Here is a 13,294-nt window from a genome sequence, read left to right as displayed (position 1 = left end):
CTCATACCAGGCTCTAGGTGCTTGCTTTAGTCCATAGAGTGCTTTCAACAAATAATACACATGGTCTGGAAAATTTGGATCTTCAAAACCTGGAGGTTGGCTTACATAAACTTCTTCCTCCAATTCCCCATTTAGAAATGCACTCTTGACATCCATCTGATAGACTTTGAAATTGGCATTAGCTGCATAGGCTAGAAAGATTCTGATGGCTTCAAGTCTTGCAACTAGAGCAAATGTTTCATCAAAATCTATTCCCTCTTGTTGAGAATAGCCTTTGGCAACCAATCTGGCTTTATTCCTTATGACAATGCCATTTTCATATATCTTGTTTCTGGATACCCATTTTGTGTCAATAGAACTCTTGTTCTTTGGCTTGGGTACCAGCTTCCACACTTTGTTCCTCTCAAATTGGTTTAGCTCCTCTTGCATTGCTAAAATCCAATCTGGATCCAAAAGAGCTTCTTCCACTCGCTTAGGTTCCTCCTGTGATAGAAAGCTACTATACAGACATTCATCTTGAGTAGCCCTTCTAGTTTGTACTTTAGATGTAGCATCACCAATGATCAGTTCAAAAGGGTGATTCTTGGTCCATTTCCTTTGAGGTGGTAGATTAGCCCTTGATGAGGTTGCCTCAGTATTGTCATGATGTGAGATAGAATGTTGATTTGTTGAAACTCCCCCTGAGTTGCTGATCCTTTGAAAGGAATTGGGAGTTCTATCAACTGATGAGGTGAATTGATTATCCGTTGACAGACTGTGATCAACGGATGCTTCGTTATGAACTTCAACGGATGATGCACTTTGTCTTTCAACGGATGCTGCATTGCTTCTTTCAACGGAAGCTGAATTATGACTTTCAACGGATGCAGCATTCTGTGCATTATCCAAAGGCAGACTCTGGTTTCTTCTTGAGATGCCTTCTTCATGATTCTTATCTTCACTATCATCACAATATATCTCAATATTGTCAAATTTGAGTCCTTCATGATGTCCCTCATCTGTTAGTCCATCAATATTTTTATCATCAAACACAACATGTACAGATTCCATGACAATGTTGGTTCTTAGATTGTAGACCCTATATGATTTTCCAGCAGAATAACCAACAAATATTCCTTCATCAGCCTTTGCATCAAACTTTCCTTTGTGATCAGATTGATTCCTTAAGATGTAACATTTGCAACCAAAGACATGTAGAAAGTTTAAAGTTGGTTTTCTTCTCTTGAATAATTGATAGGGAGTCATGCATTTTGCTTGATTGATTAGAGAAATATTCTGAGTGTAACATGCACAGTTAACAGCCTCAGCCCAAAAATAAGTTGGGAGTTTTGACTCCTCAAGCATTGTCCTTGCAGCTTCAATTAGTGATCTGTTCTTCCTTTCCACCACACCATTTTGTTGTGGAGTTCTTGGAGCTGAGAACTCATGCATGATCCCATTTTCTTCACAGAACATCTTCATGGTTGAATTCTTGAACTCAGTTCCATTGTCACTCCTAATATTCCTTACTTTGAAATCAGGATGATTGTTGACTTGCTTGATATGATTGATGATGATTTCACTAGCTTCATCCTTTGATCCAAGAAAATAAACCCATAAAACTTTGAGAAATCATCTACAATCACTAGGCAGTATCTTTTCCTTGAAATTGACAATACATTGACTGGTCCAAAAAGATCCATGTGTAGAAGTTGTAGTGGTTCATCAATTGCAGATTCAAGCTTCTTACTGAATGATACTTTCTTTTGCTTTCCTTTCTGACAAGCATCACACAGTCCATCCCTTGTGAATTCCACTAGAGGCATTCCTCTAACTAAGTCCTTTTTGACTAGATCATTCATTGTCTTGAAATTCAAATGGGACAGCTTCTTGTGCATAGCCAACTTTCAACTGGACTTGCTTTGCTGAGAAGACAAGTAATGGATTCTGCATCTGTAGAGTTGAAATCAGCTAAGTACATATTCCCTTTTCTAACTCCAGTTAGAACCACTTTATTGTCCTTTTTACTTGTGACAATACAGGCTTCAGAATTGAAGGAAATAGTATTCCCTCTGTCACATAGTTGACTGATGCTCAATAAATTGTGTTTGAGACCATCAACCAATGCAACTTCATCAATGATGACATTTTCTTTTGAAATCAAGCCATATCCCATAGTGAATCCTTTGCTGTCATCTCCAAAGGTTATGCTAGGACCAGCTCTCTCCTTAAACTCTGTGAGCAGGGTGAAATCTCCTGTCATGTGTCTTGAACAACCACTGTCCAAGTACCATAGATTCCTTCTTTGTCCCTGCACACAACAAAATCAATCAAGTTGATTTTGGTACCCAAGTGTCCTTGGGTCCAGCCTTGTTAGTCTTTTTCCTAGACTTCATTCCTCCTGCATCTTTTGACTTAGGTAACTTTGGGTCAACCTTGGTCTCAGATGTGGTTGGTTGAAGTGTAGGGTTAGTCACAGAATCATTTAACACATTTGATTGAATTTGATAAGGCATAGGTTGTGCAAACATGTTATTCCATATAGGCATATTGTATGGCATTTGAGGCATACTAAATGCAGTAAAGTAAGGATTGTTAATGTATGGCATGTTTGCAAGATGTGCATGGGGATTCTGGTGAGACATAACAGGCATAGCATGCAGAGGTGACATAGACATGTTAGGCATGGAGGGATTTGAAGGCATGGGAGCATTTTTAACAGATTTGCAATTATCAGATAGGTGATTAACACTTTTACAATGTACACAACTTTTTCTAGGAGCATACCTATCAGGTGTGTAATTGTTATGTTTATTAATCCCTACCTTCCCATTTCTTTTAGATTTTCTTTTAGTTTCCTTCTTATCCTCAACCAACTTAAGCCTATCTTTCAACTGATCTAAAGTCATGTGTCCTATATTCAACTTACTGACATCTCTGGATGTGCTAGCTCCTTCTTTGACAAAGTTCTTGAGAGTTGAATCATTCTTTTTATTTTTAAAAGAACTTGCCTGTTTTAATTGATGAGCCTTCAACGAATGCTCCTTTTCTTCCTTCAACGGATAACTTTCATCATCCGTTGATTCCACATCCGTTGACAATCTATCAATTAATTCTAACTTCTTTTTGTTTTTCTTCCAGGCATCCTCACAGAATGATTCAATTCCCTGAACCTTGGCAATTTGAATACCAACATCCCTAGATGTTTTCCAGGCCTTGATTACCTCTTGCTCACTTTCTAACTGTTTAGAAAGAATTTCTACTTTCTTAACAGCTTCTTCTAGTTCACTCTCAACAGTCAAGCATTTAAGTTTAATCTTTTCAAGCTCAATTACCTGACTCTCTAAGACAGCATTCCTATCACTTAAAAACACATTATTTTCTTTGATCCTAGTGTTTTTTTTAGCTAGTGATTTAAGAGAAACACGCAAATGATATAATTCATTGGACATATCATTTATGGCTTCATTGCATTCATGTTTAGAACGCTGAGAGAGATCAGTAGTAATTACCTGGTTGCTTGATGAACTAGTTTCATTTTCATCAGAATTAGCCATCAGGGCTAGGTTGACATATTCCACATCATCATCTTCATTTACCCCATCTGCTGCCCAATCATCTTGAGTGAGAAAAGCTCTTTCCTTTTGTTTGAGCAAATCAAAATACTTCCTTTTGTAATCAACTTGCTCAAATTTCTTTTTCTCAGAATTTGGCTTCCTACACTCACTTGCAAAGTGTCCACTAATGCCACAGTTGTAACATTTGAACTTTGATTTGTCCACCATGTTTTTGTTTGGCTTAGTGAACTTTGTGTATTTCCTGAACTTCATATTTGCAAACCTCCTGGACAGAAAGGCCAGATGTTCATCAATATCATCAGATTCATCCTGACTGGAATTGTCTTCATCCTGAGCAACTTGCTCTTTACCCTTGCTTGATTCTGATTTGCTTGTGCCAATTTTGAGACTTGGCATTGTCTTTTCCTCATTTCTGGCTTCAACTTTTTCACTGTCAGCTACAAGTACAACTGATCCTCCTTTTCTCTTTCCCTTTTCCAATAGCTCATCTTGCTCCATCTCAAGTTCATAAGTCTTCAATATTCCATATAATCTTTCAAGTGTGAAGTCCTTATAATCTTGAGAATTTCTTAGAGAAACAATCATAGGCTTCCATTCCTTTGGTAGAGACTTTAGAAATTTTAAATTGGAGTCCTTGACTTGGTACACTCTCCCATACAACTTTAATCCATTCAATAGTTTCTGAAATCTGTTGAATGTATCATTCAATGATTCTCCTTCTTCAAAATGAAAATATTCATATTGTTGAATGAGAAGCTGCATTTTTTTTCTCTAACTTGCTCAGTGCCTTCACAGATAAGCTGCACAATATCCCAAATTTCCTTAGCAGTTTGGCTATTGATGACATTGTCAAACATATCTTGATCCAGGCCATTAAACAAAATGTTCATGGCTTTCTTGTCCTTGTGGACCTCTTCAATATCTTCAACAGTCCATTCTGCCTTTGGCTTGGGAATAGACTGTCCAACAACAACTGTAACAGTAGCAGCTATGGCCACCTTGTGTGGGATGTGAGGACCATTCTCAATGCAGTTGATGTAGCTTTCATCTTGAGAGAGAAGATGTAAATGCATCTTCACCTTCCAGTGATGATAGTTATCTCTTTCCAGGATTGGAATCTTTACACCAATATCCTTCTTACTCATGATGTTAGCAGAATAGATCTTTAAACTCTTTGTATGTTAAGAGCTTGCTCTGATACCAATTGTTATTCCCAGTGGACTAACAATGAGATTTACAGAAGGGGGGTTGAATGTAAATCTCAAAACTTTTTCAAGTTTTGAGCAGTTTGTAAGACTAAGTGTTTGAGTGATCAAATGTGTGTGAATTGCTTGGAGCTGATGCAGACAGATATATATTCAAACACAAATGTAATGAACACAAAGAACTTAAAAACTTTTCCGGTGGATTTGTTGTTCCACCAGAGATGTGTTATTTCAGAAAATCTGTGATTCAAAACTAAATCACAGCTGCTTCCTAGTACAAACTAGATGATTTTCTCTCTTGATATTTCTAAACAGCTCAGGGAAAATTCATATCTAATTACTAGCTACTAATTGGTTTATATAAAACCAAGTTTACAAGTGAAGACAAAGATAAATTACAATAAGACAATAGTTCTCCACTTGTTTCTGTTCCATTTTTATCCAGTGTAATATGGAATTATCTGTTGACTTTCCATTTTGAACCAGACTAAAAACGGCTGCTTTTTCTGCTGTTCCTGAAATAGGCTACCACATCTCTGTCAATCCATGTGCCTCTGTCAGCTTTGTTAACTGTCACTATCAACTGCTATGAGACTGAGCATCCGTTGAAGCTTTCATCCGTTGATGGCTTTATTCGTTGATGCTCTAGCAGTGCATCCGTTGAAGCTTTCATCCGTTGATGGCTTTATCCGTTGATGCTCTAGCAGTTGAAGCTTTATCCGTTGAAGCACTTATCCGTTGATGGATATTATCCGTTGAAGCATTAGAGACATCCGTTGAAGCTTAGTTTCTTATCCGTTGAAGGTCTTCAATATCCGTTGACACTTCTTCACTTATACAAAATTACAAGGCATGAAATATTTACAATTAGCCCTCCTATTTGTACATCCATTAGTAGTCAACATGACTGATTATCTCCTAACAACATCTAAGAATTACAGCTTGAAACCAGAGAGTGAGATGTGCTACAATACCAAACTTATTGCTAAGTAAGGCTACTCCTTCAATGGATAGCCAAGATGGTCTTATCCGTTGAGGCTACAAACACTAGATTTCTACTTAAGTGTTTTGCTGAACTTATCATCAAACTAATACACATATTCCTAACACACATAAATCTGAACTAAGATCATATCATCACCATGTTTTTTGAAGAAGAGAGTCTTGTCTATGGTACCTCTAGTAAAACCATGCTTTAGTAGGAAATTTGACAGTGTGTCATACCAAGCTCTAGGTGCCTGTTTTAGTCCATATAGAGCCTTGAGTAACTTATACACAAAATTTGGAAATTCTAGATCTTCACAGCCAGGTGGTTGTTGCACATAAACTTCTTCTTCTAGCTCACCATTCAGAAAGGCACTCTTGACATCCATTTGATACACTTTAAATTTCGAATGTGCAGCAAATGCTAGAAAAATTCTTACTGCTTCAAGTCTTGCAACTGGAGCAAAAGTTTCATTATAATCAATTCCTTCTTCTTGTGAGTAACCTTTTGCAACCAACCTTGCTCTGTTCCTGGTAACTACACCATTTTCATCCATCTTGTTCCTAAACACCCATTTTGTTCCAATAATGCTTCTATTCTTTGGTGCATGAACTAACTTCCAAACTTTGCTCCTTTCAAACTGATTCACCTCTTGCTGCATAGCAGATATCCAGTCACGATCCAGTAGAGCTTCATTAATTTTCTTAGGTTCTACTTGAGACAGAAAACATTTTTGTAGGCACTCATTAGCAGTTACACTTCTAGTCCTCACACCAGCAGTAGGATCAGCAATAATTTCATCTCTAGTGTGACTTCTATCCCACTTCCCACCAACAATTGCATCTCTAGTGTGACTTCTATCCCACTTCCTTGTATGAGTTTTTTGACTTATGCCTTCATTATTTTCTTCATTGTTCGTATGACTGCTGGATCCTTCTTCTCTTTCTCAACCCTGAGTTTGTGCTCTCAAATTCAGGTGTTTGAGATGAGTTTCCATTTTCATGATTTTCCTGTTGAGTAGTCTCTTTATTTAATGTATGTTGTGCATCAACTTCATCTTCCCCATCAGAGTCACTATCAATGTTGAGGTTTTTAAATGCCAGGGCTTCAGCTTCATTATCATCAAGGCATTTCAAGTCTGGAAATTTGTCATCATCAAAGGTCACATATGTGTTGTCCATAATCTTTTTTTGATCAATGACATAAACTTTGTAGGTTGTTCTTTCCAGTGAATATCCCAGAAAAATTGCTTCAAAAACCTTTGAGTCAAATTTTCCCACATATACAGAGTTGTCTTTCAAAACATAACACTTGCTTCCAAACACATGAAGATGCTTTACATTAGGCTTTCGTTTGGACATGATTGAGTAAGGTGACTTTCCATGTGCCTTGTTAATGAGATATATGTTCTGAGTATAACATGCAGTGTTAACAGCCTCTTCCCAGAAACTAGTTGGCAACTTGGCATCTTGCAGCATTGTCCTGGCAACTTTAACCAATGATATGTTCTTTCTCTCAACTACTACATTTTGTTGAGGTATTCTGGAAGCTGAGAATTCTTGAACAATGCCTTTGCCTTTGCAAAAATCACTCAATGTAGCATTTCTGAATTCTGTTCCATTGTCACTTCTCAATCTTTTCACACAATTGTAATCTTCAGCCTATTTTTTCTATCTTCCTGATGTGCTCAATTATTATGTGTGGATTTAAATCTTTAGAGTACATGAACTCCATCCAAGTGTATCTTGAGAAATCATCCACCATCACAAGTGCATATTTGTTCCTTGAAATTGATAAGACATTCACTGGCCCAAATAAGTCCATGTGAATAAGTTGCAATGGTGCACTTATAGAATTCACAGTTTTTGACTTATGACTACACCTTTTCATTTTTCCTTTTTGACAAGCTTCACAAACTTCAACTTGAGCAAATTCCAGTCTGGGCATGTCTCTTACTAACTCCTTTTTTACTAAGGTGTTAATTTCCTTGAAATTCAAGTGAGACAGCTTTTTATGCCATAACTTGCTTAGTTATTCTGATGCCTTGGTGTAGAAGCAGCAAATACCATCCTTATTTATTGATTTCAAGTCAGCAACAAATAAGCTTCCTTTCCTTGCTCCTTTCAGAGCAACTTCACCAGTTTTCTTGTTGATAAATGTGCATTCTTCTTTGTTGAATAAAACTTCAAAGCCTTTGTCTGCAAATTGGCTAACACTGAGAAGATTCACTTCAAGATTAGCTACTAGTGCTACATCAATGACAACATTTTTAGAAATAATCTTGCCATATCCCATTCTGAATCATTTACTGTTATCTCCAAAGGTCACCAATAGACCAGCTTTCTCCTCAAACTGTGATAGCAGGTCCTTATCACCTGTCATATGTCTGGAACATCCACTGTCAATCATCAATATGACTTTCTTCACTTTGCCCTGTACACAATGAGATTCAGGTGTGTTTAGTGACCCAAGCAGTGTTGGGTACTTTCTTCTTGTTAGCTGATTTAGCAGAAGTAGAGTGAGTTATTTCTGATAAAATAGAGTCCAAAGATTGTTATGCATTTTCCCTATCTGATGTAGACCCAATTTTTGTTTCCTTAAGGTCTACTCTCAGTTTGTAGCAACTCTTCATCACTAAGTTGCAAGGGATGCAGTCAAACTTGTTACAGAATGAGTATGGATCATTTGAATCTGCTTCATTGTATTTGCAAGCTCCTTCAGTTGGCTTGCTAACGACCTTTTTACAAAGGTGAATTGGCTGATTTGTAGAGCCACATATTTTACACTTCTTTCTAGGAGCATCTGCAACATAAGCAAGATTATTGCTTTTATTTATCCCTATTTTCTCATTTCTATTTTTCTTCTTCTTTCTTGCATCTTCAATCTTTATTTCTTTGACAGGAATCTTGGTGCTTTGATTATCCATGAGATTTTCTTCAGGCTTAGAAGATTGAGTTGAGTTTGTATTTTTCTTTTCATTATCCTCATCTGCAATTTCTTTCTTGATAATCAATTCTTCTTCACGGAAGTCTACTTCACAAGCCTTGAACACGGGTGACCCAACCTTTTTCAGCATTGCTAGAACATTTCCATTCTCTGTTGTTTTTCCTTTGTCTCTTATGTTTTTCTTTTTGCTATTTAAAGCATCATAATGAAGACCAATAGCAATATTTGCACATGGTTTGTTTTTCTAATGGTACTGACCAACCAATTCAGATACATTATTGAAGGACTTCAACTTTACTTCATTTGTCTCCAGTTTTTCCCTAAGCACAACCTCAATCTCATTTGCACACTTGAGCTTGTTCTTCAGATAACCATTTTCTTGTTTCAAGGCTTCAAGCTCTACTATCAACAATTTAGTTCCTTATTTTATATTCTCAAGCTTCTCATTCATTTTTGTCAGTCTGCTCACTTCTTCATTTGCAGCCACCATGCTTGTATGAATGTGAAATATTTCTGCACTCATTTTTTTAACAGTTTCCTTATATTAATTCACATTTAAATCAGTGGTAGTAAGAGTTGGTACATGTGATTTAGATTAGGATGATTCTCCTTGCTCCGGGGCCATGAGTGCATAATTACCAAGTTCTTCATCTTCATCATTTTCAGAGTCATCCCAACTTTTACCTTTTGTAATATAAGCTTTGCTTTGCTGTTTCTTCAGAAGAGCTTCATACTTTGCTTCAAGTTCAAGATAAGCTTTATCTTTCTTTGAATTCTTGGGTTTCCTGTATTCTGTAGCAAAGTGGCCTAGTTCATCACAATTGAAGCACCTTATCTTAGATCTTTCAACAGATCCAGTTTTGTAGCCATTCTTTCTATCAGAATTGTACTTCCCTTTTTCCTTCCAGCTGTTGTCTTTGTTGAAAGACCGTCCTTTACTCTTGAAGTATCTTGGCTTCTTTACTCTAATGTTAGAGAATTTTCTAGCCAAATATGTAATATCCCATATTTTCAGATATTATTTTTATAATTATTTGGAATTATTTATGTGAATTTTTTAGTGAATTATATGATAATTGGAATTGATGTTTGGGTGTTTATATGTGATATTATTTGAGTATTTGAATTTTTATATGTCCAGAACAAAATATAGATAATTAAGGTATTTTTCTGGTAAATTTTGGAGTGTTATATGATTTTATAATGATTTATGAATTATTAATTATTTTCTGAATAATTACAAAATTATTTTATAAAGCCGGGAATCGTTCAACCTCAACCGTTTTTGCGTTTTTACAACCCGAAACTCTTCCGAAAACTCCTTCCTAACCTAATCTGGTAATTCCCGACATTTTCCGTGTTTTGACTTTTTCGATCCGGATAACGGTTAGACCCGTGCGCGGCCCGACGCAAGATTTTTGGTACGATAACCATTTCGATAAATCAACCAAAACCCGTATTCTCGAGAAACGGGATATTTTTACATTATTTTCGTATATGGTGTTTTATGAAAAGCCCGGTTTTGATGATTATCCAATTCTGGTATTAAATTGTATCGTTTTTATAGTTACTTAGCAGCTAAGTAATCTATTTTTGGATCCGATATATAAGTGTAAATTCAGTATTAAATTCCAGAATATTTCAAAAATCATGAAACTTATATTTTATTAGTATTTGAATATTTCGATAATTTAAAAATTATTTCGAAAATTTTTCGGGTTATATTTACTCGCACTTTTGTTCGTTAAATCGTAAAATGCGGATATGACGCGCGTTTTATAAATGTTTTAAAAATTATGAAGATTTTATATTATTAGTTTTAAAATATTCCGAGAATTTTAGAAATATTTCGGTTTCCTAAAATTTATCGGATCGATCCCCTATCTGGACGTCAAACCCCACAAAAATTATATTTTCATTTTTATAAAATCGTGGGACTTTCAAATATTTTATATTTTCGCATTTTTGAAATATTCGTAATTTTAGAAAATTTTGATATAAATTTTATAATTATTTTATTCAATATTATTCCCCGCTATTTATTAATTTTGGGCTAATTTTAATTAGGTTGTACTGATTTTTAGTTAAAAGACAAAAAAAAAAGGAAACGTGTAAACAAAAACCTGTCAGCCCCACCCCCACCCCACCTTCCACACACGCACCCCCCAGTATATGTAACACCCCCAGATCCGGGGTCAGGGATCCGAGTCGTCACGGTCTTTCTTTCCACAATATCACTTCACTTAATTAATAAATAACCTTATGCTGTGACCCCACACTAACACACACCACAACCTGTTATAGTCTCAGAGATGAAATTGAAATAAGTACAGGTCCTTGAATCCACAATTAAAAGTTATTACAACCCAAAATGATTACTTGATAAATTTACAGTTAATTGCCATTATCTGCCACAAGTTATAATTATACATAATTAATTCTCAAAAGTAGAATGCCTGATCTACCAATAGATCTACCTCTGCAGCTATAGCAGCTACAACATCAACGGGAAGACGCGGGACGCTTCCCACGCGCTTGCGCTGGGTCTGCTGGAGTCTGGCCATCTTTCCTAACTGTTGTTGTGTGATGAAGAAATAAAGCAAGAGTGAGCCTTACAGCTCGCAAGATAATATATAGCGATAACAATAATACAAGTATCTAAATGGATACTTACTAGAATCTTTTATCATGTGTAAGATAATTACTTACTAGATATAAGTTTTAAAAGAAGATGAAGTTACCAATTACTTCACTATACTTATACCATTTTTAGAAATCTACTTGAACTACTACTGTTCAAAGTATAATAAGATTCACGAGGTCATCCCATAGATGAGACCACAAATAAAACTTAAAAATATTTGATCTTTGAAATATTTTGAAAAGAAATGAAGTTATGAGATATTTCATTCAATGGATACACCAATAAAACTGTTTGACCCTGTCAATGCTTCGGCAACCACCCATTAGTAGCCTTTCGATCGAAATGCTACGGGTAGGGTTGCAGAATTATCCAAATGGATGATGAACTCATTACGGGAGTTTACCGCGCCAGGAAGACCACTTACGATGATCAGTCGTAGTAGTACAACCCCACCATTTTCTACATGTAGAGGAGAACCTGTCGGATTTACTTGTCAACCGAACACTGAACTCCTAAGGAATGGACCGCCTTAGCGGAAATTCCAGGCCATTTGGGCCAATATAATAATACGGCTGGGCCGGCGCTACTCGGCCACTTACGCCACTCCTAGTTCAGATGAAATCCATGACTCTGAAACATAAAGCTCGTCCCCACTTTCCCCAAGTAGAAACTTGTTGATACGGCTCCACCAAGAAGTCGTATCTAGTTGGAAAGGAAAACTCACCGATATTTCCCAGGCGATGCCTGTTAATGGATTAACTTGTTCCAAGAATTTTACTTCCCGAGTATTGGGTAAGTAATCAAAAACTCTTTTATCAAGTCAGCAACCTTGTAGCGAATATAAAACACACTACAGAGCCGGATCCCTCAGGTTTTGAGCGAGTATTTAAATCCCCTTCGAAAGGAGGATCTTAAATATAAAAATGAGTTTTGGGATCCGCTCTAACTTTTACAAATCATTTTAAAGACTCGAAAACACTTTAAAGAGTGTTTGGAATAATGCTGATTTAATAAAGTAAATCAGTCTCAATAAAAAGAAATATCTGGATATTATTATTTAAATAATATTTCCATAAAGAATAATCTTTATAAAAATAATTGAAGTAGAAGTTTTAAAACTCTTACTTGAATGAAAATTAAATAATCAAGGATATACTTATACAAAAGTACTATCTTTATTTGAATAATCGAAAACAAGTTTGATTCTCGAAACATTATTCTTTAATAAATTAAAGAATATTATTAAATAATAAGCGAAGTCATAATACCTCGAATGAATATTATAATTAATATTCATTAAATAAAATAACGGAGTCATACATCCTCGAATGAATATTCAAGTAATATTCAATAAATAATATAAAGGAGTCATAAGTCCTCGAATGAATATTCAAGATAATATTCATTAATAAAATAAAGTTATCGAATAAACCTTATTCGATTAATAGTTTTGAAAACTATTACCATATATATATAAAAATATATATATATATAATCTACTCGGGATCCTCGACTCCCGGTTTTAGAAAATGCTTTTACCTTTGGGTCCCTATACTAAGGGTATATGCAAATTACCGCTATTCTCTAGCATAGGTATTATCAACTGAACCAACAGATATATATGGCAAGAATACGAAACAGGCATGCATATATATACCATATCAGCATGCTACAATATATCGCAAGAATTTGCTAATATAACCATCATGCATCTACTACAAGATAATGCATATACAAGCGTATACATCACAACAACAGTATAACGGATAGAAAACTTGCCTGAACGACTGGGGGTGATAGAAGGCTCGGGACGAGTCTGGTAACCTATGAACAACAAGTAAGTTGGAATTAAACCAAAGTCACTTGTAAATCTATACTTTAACCAACTTAGACTCTAACGCTCGTTTTGCGCTCACTGATTCTCTTAAGTCACTCGAGTACCCTCGGCTCCACCATT

Source organism: Apium graveolens, chromosome 8 (genome assembly GCF_009905375.1).
Source record: "Apium graveolens cultivar Ventura chromosome 8, ASM990537v1, whole genome shotgun sequence".
In the NCBI taxonomy this organism is placed as follows: domain Eukaryota; kingdom Viridiplantae; phylum Streptophyta; class Magnoliopsida; order Apiales; family Apiaceae; genus Apium; species Apium graveolens.
The sequence above is the reverse complement of the archived record's forward strand: the minus strand, read 5'-3'. Positions refer to the sequence as shown.